General features: G+C 40.4%; 1 protein-coding gene across 4 annotated transcripts in view; it reads left to right on the forward strand.

Moving 5' to 3' along the window:
* The window catches only part of Samd12 (sterile alpha motif domain containing 12), a 389,695-nt gene that overhangs the window by 249,994 nt on the left and 124,149 nt on the right, over nt 1-15,552 (forward strand). The gene's annotated exons all lie outside the window — the stretch shown is intronic.

A 15,552-nucleotide genomic window follows, 5' to 3' on the forward strand; every position in this document is an offset into this window, starting at 1 on the left:
ATGACACATGTTATACTCATTATGGCCTCATATTAGTTAACTGATTATTGATCCATTTGTGTCAAATTCCCTGAGGAGAGGAAAAGTCCTAAATGACCAGTAGTAAATAAAGACAAGCAAGTCACATAGAAATCCAAAATGTGTCCCTTCTCTCCAGTTCACTAGCCTTAGCCTCCATTTCCTTGTCTAAGCTTGGACTACTCACGTCAACCTCTCACCAATGTTAAGAAGACTGACTTAGAGCTAATAAAATACCCAATACTGGGGCAAGCATATCCTTGTCACATCAGAGAATGGTAGCCATAGTTCTCAACTGAGTCAGCTTTTGTTTTTCCAGGAATTTAGGTCTTGGGGTAACACTGGGAGACTGGTCCTGGTGGGAAGATCCCAGCATTGTACTGTCAGCCTTCCCCCATAATGTCCAACCTGAGCCGGATGGGAGGAACTGAAAGAATGGAATTTGACTCACAAAGTCGACAGTGCATGTAAAGACTCGCCAGGCTTCCTCTGCGCGGGGACATGGATTTCCACATCCAGCTCTGGCTTTAATGCTGCTGCTCAAAGTTTGCTTCATTTCCTGGCAGCCACCAGATACAGAATAGACTTTAGAAGAAAGGAATTTCTTTGTAATGTCCCCTTAGTGTGTGCCAAGTGGCATATACATTCTCAACTCTACACCCTCCCTCCAAAGAGGTTCTTATTGTCATTTTCCAGATGGAAAAGCTGAGACATGAGGACATTAGAAAAATTTGACCAAAGTTGCATAACTAATCAAAGACTATCTAGAACATTTTCCCTATACAGCAAATGCCCTTCAGTAAGTCAAAGACTAGCCCATTCTTTTACATATGCATTTCTCCTAATACAGGCTACTCCCACTGTGCCCAAAGGGTCTTCAGGGGAGTAATAAATTCACAGCAGTCTTGCAATTGCATTTGTCCTAATACTTTTAGGGCTGGGTCTTAGGTAAATCAGTAGAGGTACCTGTTATAAAAAGTAAAGAGGTTTTCTATAGTTCATACAGGGGCACACCCAAAATAATGCTCATTCTAATCCCAGTCCTGGCCCTGCTGCCAAATGCCCCTAGTGGCAATTACACAAAGGTGTCCATCACCATAGTAACCAAGGTAGACTTGAGACTGTCTAGAGATACTTTAGCATTCCTTCCCTCCTGATTCCATATTGTTATTTCTGAGCAACTCCTACCCTAAAATTATTTCCCCTTCTCTCAAACTACATGACATGCTTATACCTGTTCATGCTTATATACATAATATAGCTGCAGAGGCAGGAAGAGAAGAGACCATGAACATTCTCCAACAACACAGAAGAGTTGATTTTGGTCCCTTTGCTGACTGCCTTCTGTTGAAAATGGCTCAGTTGCAGAAGACTGTGAGCGCAGAGTTTAGTGGGAAGTTTAGTGCCCTGAGAGATGAGGGGGTCTGTTTCAGACACAGGAGGCAAGGAATTGTTCTTGCCATTGTTAAAGCCCAACTCAACCTTCTTTATCTTAAAGAGGAGGAAACAGACTTTAACAGGGAAAATGAGTTAATGACCTCACTTAACTAATTCTTGCAGCATCAGGAGTAGAAAGTCCACCTCTCCATGCTAAGTCAGGGAAGTGGCATCCACCATTCATGATCCTCTCTTGATTCTATTATAACCCACCAATACCAGTTCAGGAAAAGAGCCAGCATCCTTACTGTCTGTGCTCAGTTTCACTCTCTTTCTGAAAAACCTGTTTTTATTGGCCAGCTACATGCTATCATGATAAAATAACTGAAGTAATTAATGTATAAAAAGAAATGGGCTTTTAAGCTTAGTCGGGAGATTCAAATGAAAGATCAGGCATCCCAATGGCTAGTCAGTGATGATGGTGGCATCGTTATAATAGGAGGAGCACATGTCAAAACAACTGGTCACATCACGAGCCAGAAAGCAAAGAAAGAGAAAATGAGGCAGATTCCCAACTGTCTCCTTTGGGTACACATTGCTAGGGACCTGTAGTAGAAGCCTGCTTACTTGTTCCTGGCTGCTCAGCCCTGAAGTAACCACACAGAAACTGTATTAATTAAATCACTAATTGGCCTATTAGCTCTAGCTTCTTGTTGGATAGCTCTTACATCTTAATTTAACCCATTTCTATTCATCTGTTTATTGCCACGTGGCCGTGGCTTACCAGCAAGTTTCCATCCATCATCTGTCTCTGACTTCTCCTTGACTCAGCCTTCTTTCTCCCAGAATTCAGTTTAGTTTGCCTCACCTACCTATATTCTGCCCTGTGAAGGCCCAAGACAGTCCTTTATTAACCAATGGTATTCACAGCATACAGAGGGGAATCCCATATCAAGGACCAAAGGCACAGCCATTATCTATATCCTACCTCCCAAAGGGCCAACCACATTCTAATAGTTCCACTCTATGAACAAGCTTTTAACATGGATTTTTATGAAATATTCACCACATCATACACTTCCCACATATGAGTACTGTATTTCATGGACTACCTACTTTAGAATCACCTATCATTATTAATTCAAATTGCAGAGTTTTCAACTATTTCCTAATTGTTCTGAGCCTGGATGTGACTCTGTCTCTTGAGTTTAAGAACTACTAATATAGATTTGAGGCTTCTTATATCCACGATTGAGGCCTGGGTTGTTCTTTCCACTGGGTTGTTAAGCCAGTCCTTCTGTCATTGTCTTGTATTCCTAGGTCTCAGTCAAATTTGACATGAAAGTTTTGTTTTGTTTTTATCAAGCTGTGATTTGGCCAGAATAGGCATAGGAGAAGGCAATACTCAAAATAAGAGGCATCCCATTTCCTCTTGGGGATCATGATAGTGTTATAGAGGAAGATTGCTCATTTACTCTTGGTGTATTTTCAATAAAATTTTCTTGTCAAACATGATGAAACACTCTTACGATCTTCATTTTCGGTGAAGGGAAAAATATTTTCAAATAGATGTCAGTATTTTCTTTCAACTCTTTTTGTGGGAATTTGGTGTTGAGCTTCCAGGAGAAAATAGACATTGGTGGGCATGGGCAGTGTCTATACATAAACATCTCCAGCACTCAGAGATCATACATCATTGCCAAGAGGTAAGATTTAGAAGTTTTTGTTGTTGTTGTTTTTGATTTTCAAGACAGGGTTTCTCCGTAGCTTTTTGGTTCCTGTCCTGGAACTAGCTCTTGTAGACCAGGCTGGCCTCAAACTCACAGAGATCCGCCTGCCTCTGCCTCCCGAGTGCTGGGATTAAAGGCGTGCGCCACCACCGCCCGGCCAAGATTTAGAAGCTTTTAACTTTTGAAATTATAAACTTCTATCCTCTGTATTAAAATTTTAAATATTTTCATACTTGCCCTATTTGTACTCTGCATATCCATTTTTCCACTAATTGATATGCTGAGACACTAATGATATCCTGAGGATGGCTTTTCATAAATAGTATTAGTACAAATTTAACAGGGACCTAAATAGGTTCTTCGTGATCTTTCTACCGTGTACACATACAGTCAGCCTGTATGTATACATGTACTCCTAAATGGAGTACTCACCAGAATCCAGTAACATTGTCACTAATTTTGGACCATGACTCTCTAAAATGTAAGAAAAGAGTATATACCACTTAAGCCACCCAGCTTATAGCACACTGTGATGGCACATTTGCTATCACGAGGCACAGTCCAGACATCTGGTATATGGAGTCTGCTGTCTTATTTGGCTACAGAACATCAGAGATGAATGCCAAATCCTCTCGCATTCCCCCCACTAAGAGGAAAAGTCTGAACCTTCCTCTAGAATCTGGAAAGACTTGCTGACCGATATGATTTATAAGATATGGTGAAAGTGACAACTGGGCCACTGTCTGGACCTAAGCCCTGAGACACCAGAACTGCTGAATTTATAACTTTTTGGAATACACAAGATGAGTCTGTGATTACTATACTACTGTAAAGTCAACTTACAGGAAGAGGCCCTAGAGAGAGATACCATGTGAAAAAGGCAGAATAGTCAAGGAGCACCAACCCTCTAGACATACAAATGGAGGTGCCTTCTTGGGAGTAGATCTTCTGATGGACCGTCCAACTGAGCCCTTTACCAATAGCTAATCCATACAAGCATAAGCAAAATTAAATCGGTGCTTTAAGATAAAAATAGACTCAATAAACCACAACAAGAGGCTGTTTCTAGATTTCTCTTTTCTGAAACTTATTTTACCCTCAGTTTTGTTTTGTTTTACATTCTAGAACCTAATGAGATTTCTGTTCTTAGTTTTATAAAACCAATTATGTGGAAACCTTTGCACTATATAATATTTGGGGAATTAAATTTTATATATATATATATATATATATATATATATATATATCCAGAGTTATATAGTTATGTGTCCAAAGACTCTGTAGATTCAACCAACTTCCAATTGAAAGTATTTAGAAAAATAATTGTATGTTTACTGAACATGTACAAGTTTTTCTTATTCCCAAACAGAACCTATAACAACTATTTTCATAATATTTATACACATTGGGTATTATAAGGAATGAAAATATAGTTTGAAATATATGGGCAGATGTATGTAGTTTATATGTAAATATTATACCACTTTTATCTGATACTTTCACATATGTGGCTTTTGGTATCCACGAGGGATCCTGAAAACCAACTGCCTGTAGACATTGAGAGATACTTGGATGTGATAAAAAGCAAATTAAGTTATGAGGGCAGGAGACGTAACTGAAAGCAACAATTTCTATGTGGAGTGCTTTATCTTCAATGGACCACCTTGCTCACGTTAAGGGAGCACATGGCCGAGGACAGGTCAGCTGTGAGAGCTGGTTTCCTTATCTATGAGAGCAGGTCCTACTCATCTTTGGCTTTGATGACTCCGTGAATATGAGAGTTCAGCTTTTGTACTATGAATTCTATCGGTGTTTCTTACAATGCATTAGAAATCTATGCCATGGTGACCCGGTCTGGGGGACAAATGAAACATCCAGTTCTTTGCTGCACCCTGTACCTTACTTGTCTCCTCCAGCTCTCGGTAAATATTTGTTGAATAAATGAATGAACAAATGAGTATGTGTTAGTCACCACAGTTACAAAGACAAATGAGATATGATCCTTGCCCTTGAGGAGCTCACAGTCTATTGAACACAAGCAGAAAATTAAATACTGGTCATGCCTCCTGGGTAGTACATTCTTTTATTATAGAAACACCATTTCATCTATGTCTAGCTGCTATTCATACCGACATACAAATGAAACAGCAAGATATGTGAAAATGTACCTTGGAGGAGCCTGGAAAGGGAGAGGAGGCTTGCCACTTATCCTGCAGAGGTAGCCTCTCCATGCTGACTGACTGACTGGGAAGATGCAAGGGAAGCATGCCCCACCAGAGCTGCAGGAACCCGGGTCCAATTACTCAGAATCACCCTCAGGGAGCCATCAGGAAACCAAGAACAAATCCACTGACACATCGTTCCATCAGGCTGCACCTGCACTGACTGCAGAAGCAGTATCGTGGCTACTGAGGGGGCCCTGCTCCCTAAGCTGCAGCTCAAGGAGAAAGATCTGAGGCAGATACCAGGGTTTTGTTTTGCTTCCTAAAAACAGAGGTAAGAATTTTTAAATTAACCTGAATGGATTACTGTGACCACTAGGAGCTAGTCATGGTGTGGAGGAGGGCAATAGGGAAATGTTTGCTAATGGGCTCCCAAGCAGAATTAGTGAACAGGAACAACTCTCTTGTATTCTTCAGCTCATCTCAGGTGACTATAATTCAGGGAAACCCATGCTCTATTGTATAAAGAACCATCGGAGAGGATATCAGATATGCTAATAATAAGGAAATGGGAATGTGATTAACCATGGTGTGATCAGGACCTATCACCCACATGTATTGAAGACTATACTGTATCCCATAAATATAAACAAGTACATGTTTATCAGATTTAGATTTTTTACAAATATTTAAGGAGGTGGTAATGTTCACTACCTGGATTTGATTATTAAATATTATATTTATGTGTTTAGTTGTCACAAAAAATAGTCCATAAATAATCAACTGAACAAGAGAAATGTGTAGAAACCCAGGTTTTAGTCAGCCATCTTCTTCCATGCTCTTCAAAGAATTAGCTTTTTTCCATAGTAAGTGTATTTTAAGTTTATACATCTTTATCCCCTTTCTTTATACTTTTGGTTTTTTAAAGTCAGACAAAGAGAATGATACTTTTGTTTAGTCTTGTAGGTGAATGGCTTTCCAAGTAGCCATCTAACTAAAGTACCCACATGTGGTGGTTTGAAAGAAAATGACCTCAAAGGGAGTGGCGCTGTTAGGAGATGTGGCATTATTGAAGGAAGTGTGTCACTGTGAGCATGAGTTTTGAGGTATCTTTTGCTCAAGCGCCCCTCATTGTTACTATCAGTCAACTTCCCGTTGTCTGAAAGATACAAGACTCAGCTCCTCTAGCACCACGTCTGCCTGCACTCTTCCATGCTCCTCATCATGATAATGGACTGTAAGTGAGCCCCTCAATTAAATGTTTTCCTTGTAAGAGTTGCCATGGTCATGGTGTCTCTTCACAGCAATAAAAATCTAAGGCACCATGTCAATAAGTCATATGTTTATATGACCCACATATAGTGTTGACTAAAATCTAGTTAGATTTTGAGCGATTTCTTTTTGTGTGTGTTGAATAATGCAAGGGGAGGGTTTCTGACCATTGTTGGGCAAAGACAACGTCTCTGTCTGGTCCATAGCTGGCCAAGCAGCGTGCCTGAAGAGGTTGAACTCTGTGGGTAGAAATGACACTGCAAAGAAGAATCTGGTGGAATACTTCCACAGTAACCAGTTTGCTGCCCTTGTCCCTTACGCTCTGAGTTCTTGCCTATAGAAACTCCTTAAGAAAGGTCCAAGACCATGAAGGCCCCTGTTTTCTCTCTGCCTCACAGCATGGGTGTTTATCAGCAATAGCATCTTGAAAAGAAAAAAAAAAGTCTTTATTAAGACACACCTTCTTTAAGGAGTAGTTTCATGTCATTCAACATAAGGATGCAAAGGAACCAAATTCACTATGTTAGTAATTACATAAATTATAAAAATTAAAGGTTTTGAAAGTTAGTAAAAGCTATCATTCTAAATTTGAGAATTATGTGGCACCATTTCCCTTCTGATTCTGCCTAAAGAGATCTACTTTCAGAGAAAAAATTAAAGACACCAGCATGATGGCTCCTACCTAGCAGTTGGCAGGCTAAAGCAGGAAGAAGGCAACAAATTTGAGGCCATTCTGGGCTAGAGTGAGACCCTGCATTTAAAAAAAAAAATTAGAGAACAACATTAAACTCACAAAAACGTAACTTGCTTTACTAATTTTGTTTCAGTTCTTTTAAGTTTTACAATCTTTCTTTGAACCTTGGGTTAACTACCATGACTCTTAGCTGTTATAAAGATTTTCCTGAGTCGCATGCCATCCTGGCTGATTTTAGTACACTTACAATTCTAGAATCTCATGGCCCTCCACTTCTATCTTTATGGGAGGTGCTACATTAAGTGAATTAAAGTTGGAAGTGACTAAAAAGATTAATGCAATTAAAGAATTAAAGGAGTCATGACTGTTTCCAAGAAGTCTGCATCCATCAATGCCCTGGGACTCAGAACACGTACAAGGACAGTGATGCACAGAAGCGTAGCTTCTGAGTAACATGGATTACTGGGCCCTAAGCAGCAATTACCAGAGACCTGCTTGGTTGCATAATCCTGTCCCCTAATCAACAGTGCCAAAATTTTCAAAAGGAGCTAACATGGATAAAATCCCTGAAGCATAAGGCCTTCTTTCCCTTTAACCCAGAAAAAAAATGGTTCTATCATGATAAAAATCATAGACCCAGAAAAATCTCCATGGTCCATGCTCCTGACTTCAGGTAAATCCAAGCATAACCTATCATAGAATCGTGATGTGCCTGTTTGTAACCCTCCAAGCAAAGGGCACTGCGCAGATTTCTTTATTAACCCAGCTGGGTGTTTAATTGCCCTTTTCCATAAGGGGATTTTTGGTGTGACTTCAGAGCTTCTCAGAGCTGGTTCTTGTATCTATGTTGTCACTCTGACCATTAAACATTTAGTAAGCTAGTGGTCTTGCTAAATCTTATTCAACTACTTTATAGCATGGGAATAAGCAATGGGCTTCTTAGTGACATGGGATGATTTTAAGGAGCACAAAGAATCGGAGAAGACCCTTAAAACATGTCACTCCCCTGCTCCTTTGATACCTGACAACGTCCTATTACAGTCCTAGTGTATGTCAACATTAACTGTGCAGGGAGACTGCCCAATGTTTGGTCATTTCCTGAGTAACGGACAGTGTGGTGTAACTGGAAAAGAATTGGCACACACTTCAAAGGGAAGCTGGCTTGCTATGGGAATGGCAAGATAAAAGGAGAAAACCTTGAGTATGTCACACTAGATCATCAGAGTTAGTATGTCAGATTCTATTTGACATCGTTGGGGCATAGGACCAAAGAGCTTCGTGGCCAATGCACTTAATGATGAGGGAAGATGATTGCTTTCATTTTTTTTCATTATTAAGGTGGCAGGGAAACGTGTTGTTGACAGAGACCTACAAGGAGTCCCACATACATGTGGAACGGAAGGGGAAGCCTAGGTTTATAGGCACTAGCTTGTATCACAGGAGTATTGCCAGAAAGTGAAGCACCTAGAGACCATAGTTGTGTGTTGTGTTGATGTCTGAGAAATGCCTCATGCTTGCTGGTGGTTGTGTCTTCACCATGACAAAAAAATTTCTGACCCACGAGTTGCCATGAAATATTCTTCAGAAATTTGAAAAGTGCTTCATGAGGTGAAAAAGGTAATCAATTGAGGCTCTCTCACTCTGCTATCAATGAGCTTTGTGGTTGCTATCAAAATTCAGGGATCGCCGGGCGGTGGTGGCGCACGCCTTTAATCCCAGCACTTGGGAGGCAGAGGCAGGCAGATCTCTGTGAGTTCGAGACCAGCCTGGTCTACAAGAGCTAGTTCCAGGACAGGCTCCAAAACCACAGAGAAACCCTGTCTCGAAAAATCAAAAAAAAAAAAAAGTCAAAATTCAGGGATCCATCTTGCCTCTTTCCTTTTTTTGCAACAAAGATGTAAAATATGTGTAGCTTCTGCCAAGTGCAGCACTGAGGTCTAGGGCAAGGGATGAATCATGTCCTCAGATCGCTCACTGGAGCATGTCTGATATTCAGCAACTGTTTGTTAAATAAATACATAAATGGAGATATTTAATCAGATGGGTGGTAATATTACATAAGTTCTGGTAGCTTCTGCTATGGTACTGAAATTCTGTATGTGAGTAAAGCAATCAGGAAGTGTTGTCTTGTAAAAGATGCAATGTTTGGGATACTCCTTTTTTTGAGATTATAATATAACTGGATCATTTCTCTCTTCCCCTACCTCCCTTCAAACACTCTCATATGCCCATTCTTACATTGATTGTTACCACATGTATGTGGGGGGGGTGTATAAAGACTATAAACTATTCAGTCTATATAATGTTAGTTGTATGTATGTTTTCAAGGCTGACCACTAGGTATTAGATAACCAAATGGCGTGCTCTTCCTTGGAGGAAACTTTCTCCCCCTCTTAGCATTCTTTAGTTACCTGGACTACCTCCGAAAAGGTGTTTATTGATTTGTAAAGCACACCCTTAAAATTTTAACAAACACACCAGATGCATGGCACTCTGGTCTGTTAGGTCAATACATACAGGGAGATGGGAGGACACAGCAGAGATCAGAGAGGAGACTGGGGGCGGGCGGAGGACAGAGTGATGATTCTTTAGTGTCTCTTCAGTTCCTAGTGACGAGTGCTCTCTTTTTTATAAACCAAGTCCTGCTCTCTTTAAAATTCATTCCCTTGAACTTTCTTGAAAACAGAAAAGTGCTCTTGACCCATAAAATTTCATTCATCTTCTATAAGATACTGTTTGAGATGATTTCTTAGCTTGGGAATATTCAGTGTCAACACAAGGCATTCATGGGCATGCACTCTCTTTCAGAAGTGGTACTCTTGGGGCTACAAGACATAAAGGTGTATGAGTTTAGCATCATCGCATATACAGGGAGTTGTAAGGATTCTTGTATGTAGATGAAAAGAAACACAAGTTCCATGGATCTGCAATGAAGATCAAGCAGAGAGCACAGCCAACTTCTCACTGAGCCTTTGCCAGTTTGTCTTGTCGTATCAAAATCTCAACTATACACAGGGTGACAGTGACTCTGAAGCTCAGATGTTCTGGGAACAGGCTGCCTCTGATGCTTACTCCCTAAGAAACAAGATATTAGCAAAGAAAGAGGGGGTTAGCGCAATGATGAATCAGCCTAGAGGAGCCCTCCACAAAGAAACTAACTGTGCTTTTCAGACCCCAAACTAATGCTGAAAGGGAAATACCATATACTCTCTAATACCAAAATTCCTCTGTTCTTCTTGGGACACGCATTTCATTGGGAGAGAGATTACTAAACAGTCACAGTAACACAAAAGATATATAAGAGCTTCAAGAGACCCTGAGCTTCCCTTACAACAGGCGAGATTCAGAGGTCAGGACTTGGGGCTCCATATCTGAGCATGAACAAGCAAAGTATGTCAGGGATGGCAGCAAGATTCAAGAACTGACTTGCTTACTGTTGGTGGAGATCTGCGTTTGTGATGGCTACAATTATGAGAATAAAGTGTAGGAAAAAGTCCAAGGTGCTGCTAAAATATTGGAACATTTCCAGCAAGTCCTCACAGCCCTACGGAGAGCAACACTGTGACAGGGGACCTAGATAGACCGTGTGGCCATAAGCCAAGCACTCTCTCTCTCTCTCTCTCTCTCTCCCTCTCTCTCTCTCTCTCTCCCTCTCTCTCTCTCTCTCTCTCTCTCTCTCTCTCTCTCTCTCTCTCTCTCTCTCTCTCTCTCTCTCACGCACACACACACACACACACACACACACACACACACCATCATACCCAAGTACCTTCCTAACTGTGCAGCCTTCGTGCTGAGAAAAGCAGGGGAGAGCAGAAGGATGAAGACTAATTTGGTGTTGTGACTGCAAAAATGAGGAGCACCTGGGCGTCTTGTTCTGGGCAAGGAGTCAAATTGGTGAAACACATTAAATAATCACAGCCAATGCTGGCCTCAGCCCTGATGCAATGATGGTCACTTCTACTTTTAATGAATGGTTTCATGGTTATCTCCACTCAGAGGAACGAAGAGGAATTTCAGGTCTCTGTTTTATTTTCAGTTGCATACATATAGCATAATCATTATCTTGAAATTTTGATTGTTATCTTGAAAGTTATGATTGTATAAACTAAAACCTTAAAAGGTTTTTGTTGTTGTTGATTTGACTCATGAGATAAATGTTAACATCTCATGTATATAATTTTAGACTTCCATAAATATGAGTATTTCTAAAGGTAATTAATCAGTTATTCTATATTCTTAGTTTACATTTGCTCTTTTAATAACTTTATTTTCTTTGTTTCTCCCTTTTTGCCTGGAATCATAAAATATCTGTCTTCTCTTAAAACCACATGCACAAATTCCATCTTAGGGATTTGCATCTTTTCCTTTGTAGGAGATTTGTTTCTTTCCCTCAGACTTTGGGAAATGTCTTCCTTCAGACTTTATGTTGCTTTCTCTGAATGGCTCTCGGTTCCCACAAAGTCCAAATAATAGCCATACCTTTTCCTAGTCGTTTTTTCATTAGAGGAAAGCTTCTTTCTCGTTCCCGTTGGCATCGCTTCTGCCCACAAGGGTTCCGATGACATCCCAACCTCCATTACACTTGTGCTACGCTCCTACTTCTCTCCCGTCTTCCCTGATTTCATCCTTGCCTTCATGTGAGCTCTGAGTGGTTAGCTCACGTTAGGCTCATCTTGATAACTTCTAAATAAAGTTGAGTTTCAAAAATCCCTCAAGGAGTCTTTGTAAACACAGATTTCTCACCTCACAAAGGCCCACTGCATCAAAACTTCCCATGTTACCCCAAGTGTATACGTTAGCATGTCTCCCACTTCATAGCTCTGGTGCTTACAGACTGGAGAAGAGTTGTTCCACCTCAGTATTCTAGTAAATTCAATTCAAGGGTGATTTTCCTCTGTGCAGGCTGCATGAGAGTTTAGATTCGACAATGGAATTATTTGCCGGTTGTGTTCTTCTAATAAGATTCCCTTTTCTTTTGATATATGGTCTCATTACTTATCTTTCTGAATATTTGCATTTTGAACAACAACTTTCAGAATACAAAGAAGGTACATTCTTGCCTTGTGCTAAATCTTTTTTAAGTATATTATCCTCTTCTTTCAAATGTATGTATTTCCCGTGTGTGTGTGTGTGTGTGTGTGTGTGTGTGATAGCTCACTCTTCAGGAGTGAGCAAGATGACTTCCTGAATTCCCAGGAATTCTTAAATTATGGTCTTTCTGATCATTGACATTGACATAGAAAGTTTTGCTAATCTGTATCCTGAGGAGAATAGCTAAGAGCCAAGTTCATGAGCCCTGGCAGTAGAACTTTGCTTGAGCATTTTTCTAAACATCTGATACATCTGTGTAGAAAGATGGCTCTTTGCCTGAAAACCTGTCTCCCCATATTTCACTTCCACTTCACCTTGCCTACTATTGTGTGTGACCAATTCAGCTAAATCTAGTCTTACCTGAAGCTTCTGTTTCCATGGGTTAACTAAGAATAGGCCTGTAACTTGTATTTCTTCAAGAATTTCTCATTGGTAACAGTTTGGTTAGAGAACTATCTCCAGAGAGCTTAGCATAGTAGACCCTAAAGCAATAATTCAAAGACCGTGAATACTGAGGCAGGAGGATTGAGAGTAAGACCAACCTGAGCTGCTTAGCAAGATATTATCTCAAAAAATCAATGTAAGTCGGTAGTAGAGCACATATGTAACATGCATAAAGGCCTAGATTTGACCCCAACAACATGTACGCACAGAGAGAGAGAGAGAGAGAGAGAGAGAGAGAGAGAGAGAGAGAGAGAGAGATACAGAGAGACAGAGAGAGAGATCACCACTCTCCGTGTATGAACATTCCACATTGAAAGGGCATTAACAGTAGAGAAATAGAAATATATCCAATCTCTATATATGATATGGTTAAGTGGTATATCTTTATATTGTAACAAAATACCAATTAGCCATATCCATCAATATAAACAAACATGAAACAGAGAGTTGAACAGAAGGTTTATATCTTGCAAGACAGTCGGTATGGTAAACATAAATTTCGTAACAGGCAACATCCTTGTTTTAATATTTTTAAGCAGGTAAACTATGAGTGAAGGAATAGCATAGTGGTTGTTGCAGACAGGGTGGGGAGAGGGTCAAAGAATGGCACTCTAGACCTTCCATGCCACTTCTACATCCAGTAGCTCATTCATGGACATTTGGTTTATTGCTATTTCTAGTAGTAATATTAGTTTTAATAGTGATTTTTAACAATTGTACCCTTAAAGGTTTTACATTATTCTAGTAATTGAATTATATTTACACCATGATTTTAATAACTTCTCTTTATATGGGACATTTTATAATAAAAAGTTTTTAAGAAAACCACATGAAAGTTTTGCTAAATGTAGCCATTCACTATCCCTGCTCTACCGTCATGGTGGCCCTAGATCATGTCCATGCTGTGATCGGGGCTACATGTTTCTTCTCTGCATTCATGTGACCCTGGCTTATAATTTTGTTTGATTTTTTTCAACAATTCTTTAACCTTGTATCTCACCAGACAACTTTACAGTGCCGTCACAATAGAGTATACAGGCTGCAGGAAGAGATAGCGAATGGGAATAACTTGGTCAGCTCAGTGAAATAGTAGGAAGGTGTGGCGAGGAAGCAGACAGTGGCCCCAGATAGTGAACAACACAGCACACAGCTCTGAAAAACCACAATCAGGATTGTGGTTTTATCTTTATGGTAAGGGGAAGTTTCTGCAGAACCTAAAGAAAAAAGGAACCATGGTCATGGCCGTTGTGTTATCTGTTCTGAATTCTTGTCCTGACTTTTTTTTGATGTTGAACAGTGCTGTGGAAGAGAAAGCCAAACAAACCCTTTGTTCTTCAACTCGCTTTTGGTCATGGTGTGTTATCACAGCAATAGTAACCCTGACTAAGACAACTATGACGGGGTCGTTCAATTGCTCTGCGTGCCAGGATGTGTGTGTGGGCACCCACACAGGTGCATACCCACACGCATGTGTGTTTAGTCTAGTGAACCCTGAGGTTCAGCGGATACCTTCCTCTCCCAAACTGGAATTATAAGCATGTGCCAATGCCACTGGGTTAACTTTTTAAACATGGCTGCTTGGGATGGAACTCTAACTTTCTGCTTGTAAGACAGGCACTTTGCTGAAGGAACCATCTCCTAAGGTCCCATCAGTAATTTTTTTCAATATCAGAGAATTCATTTCAAGAGAATCTTCCTTGATTTTCTGCCGTCATTTTTCCATGCCCCCCTAACAGCAGGGAGATTGATTCTCCATGCAGTGGGAGACTGAAGACAGTTATTGTGCCCCAGAATAATGCACTCCCCAACTAAGGCATGGATCAATTATACCCTGCTAATAGAAGGCAGAGATGACCACATCTGGTTTTCTGCCCTCAGTAAGCCTCTGGTCTCAGCAGAGAGGACCAGGGATCATAAATCATTATGATGAAGTCCTATATAAATGGCCAATACTCTGGATCTCAGAACAAAACAGAAACCAGAGAATTTCTAGTAATAGGAACTCTTTTTAGAATGCTCTGGAGGAAAAAATCCTCTATCAATTAAAACACTGGGCAATCCATTCATGAAGTCCCTGCATAATTTCCTTCCTTGGGGCACTCGGCTTCAGATCTCTGGACTAGCATTGCATCTGCTGGGATCAGTCACGAACATGTTTACAGGCGTGCATGGCCACTTTATGGAAGGGACCAAAATAGCGATTTTCTAGTTGTTTTCATTTTTGATTTGCTTCACTGTAAATGTGACACCAACCTGGCTGGGTGAGGCTAATTATACCGAAGATGTTGTTTCCAGCTGTTAAGTGGGATTGTGTAGAAAGCACCTCTCCACCCCCCAGAGAATGGAACATTTAACCACGGTAACCATTTGGACAGTAGATGAGGCCTCTGCTGTCTTTTATGGAAAGTGATTTATAGGTCATTTTCTTCCCCCTGACAAGCCAGGGAAACATACACAGGGCCTCACAGAATTTAACTGATATGAAAGATAGACCCAAGGTTCTGTAAAGTAACAGCTCCTTAGGCATAGAGTCAACGCAAGGAAGAAAGGGGGTGATATACACCGAGTACATGTACAGATTCAGATGAATATACTTTAAAATTCATCAGCAGTAAACATACCCAAAGACATTTGAAATGGTTCTCTTTCTCCCTTCTTCATATTTTCACCATCCCAGGATTCTAAATCAAAATAAGGCACTCAGTTACCAAAGCAGGAGGACTGCAAATGCACTTTGTGTTTAAATATATACACTATGGTC

This window comes from Microtus pennsylvanicus, chromosome 2 (genome assembly GCF_037038515.1).
Source record: "Microtus pennsylvanicus isolate mMicPen1 chromosome 2, mMicPen1.hap1, whole genome shotgun sequence".
Taxonomy (NCBI): Eukaryota; Metazoa; Chordata; class Mammalia; order Rodentia; family Cricetidae; genus Microtus; species Microtus pennsylvanicus.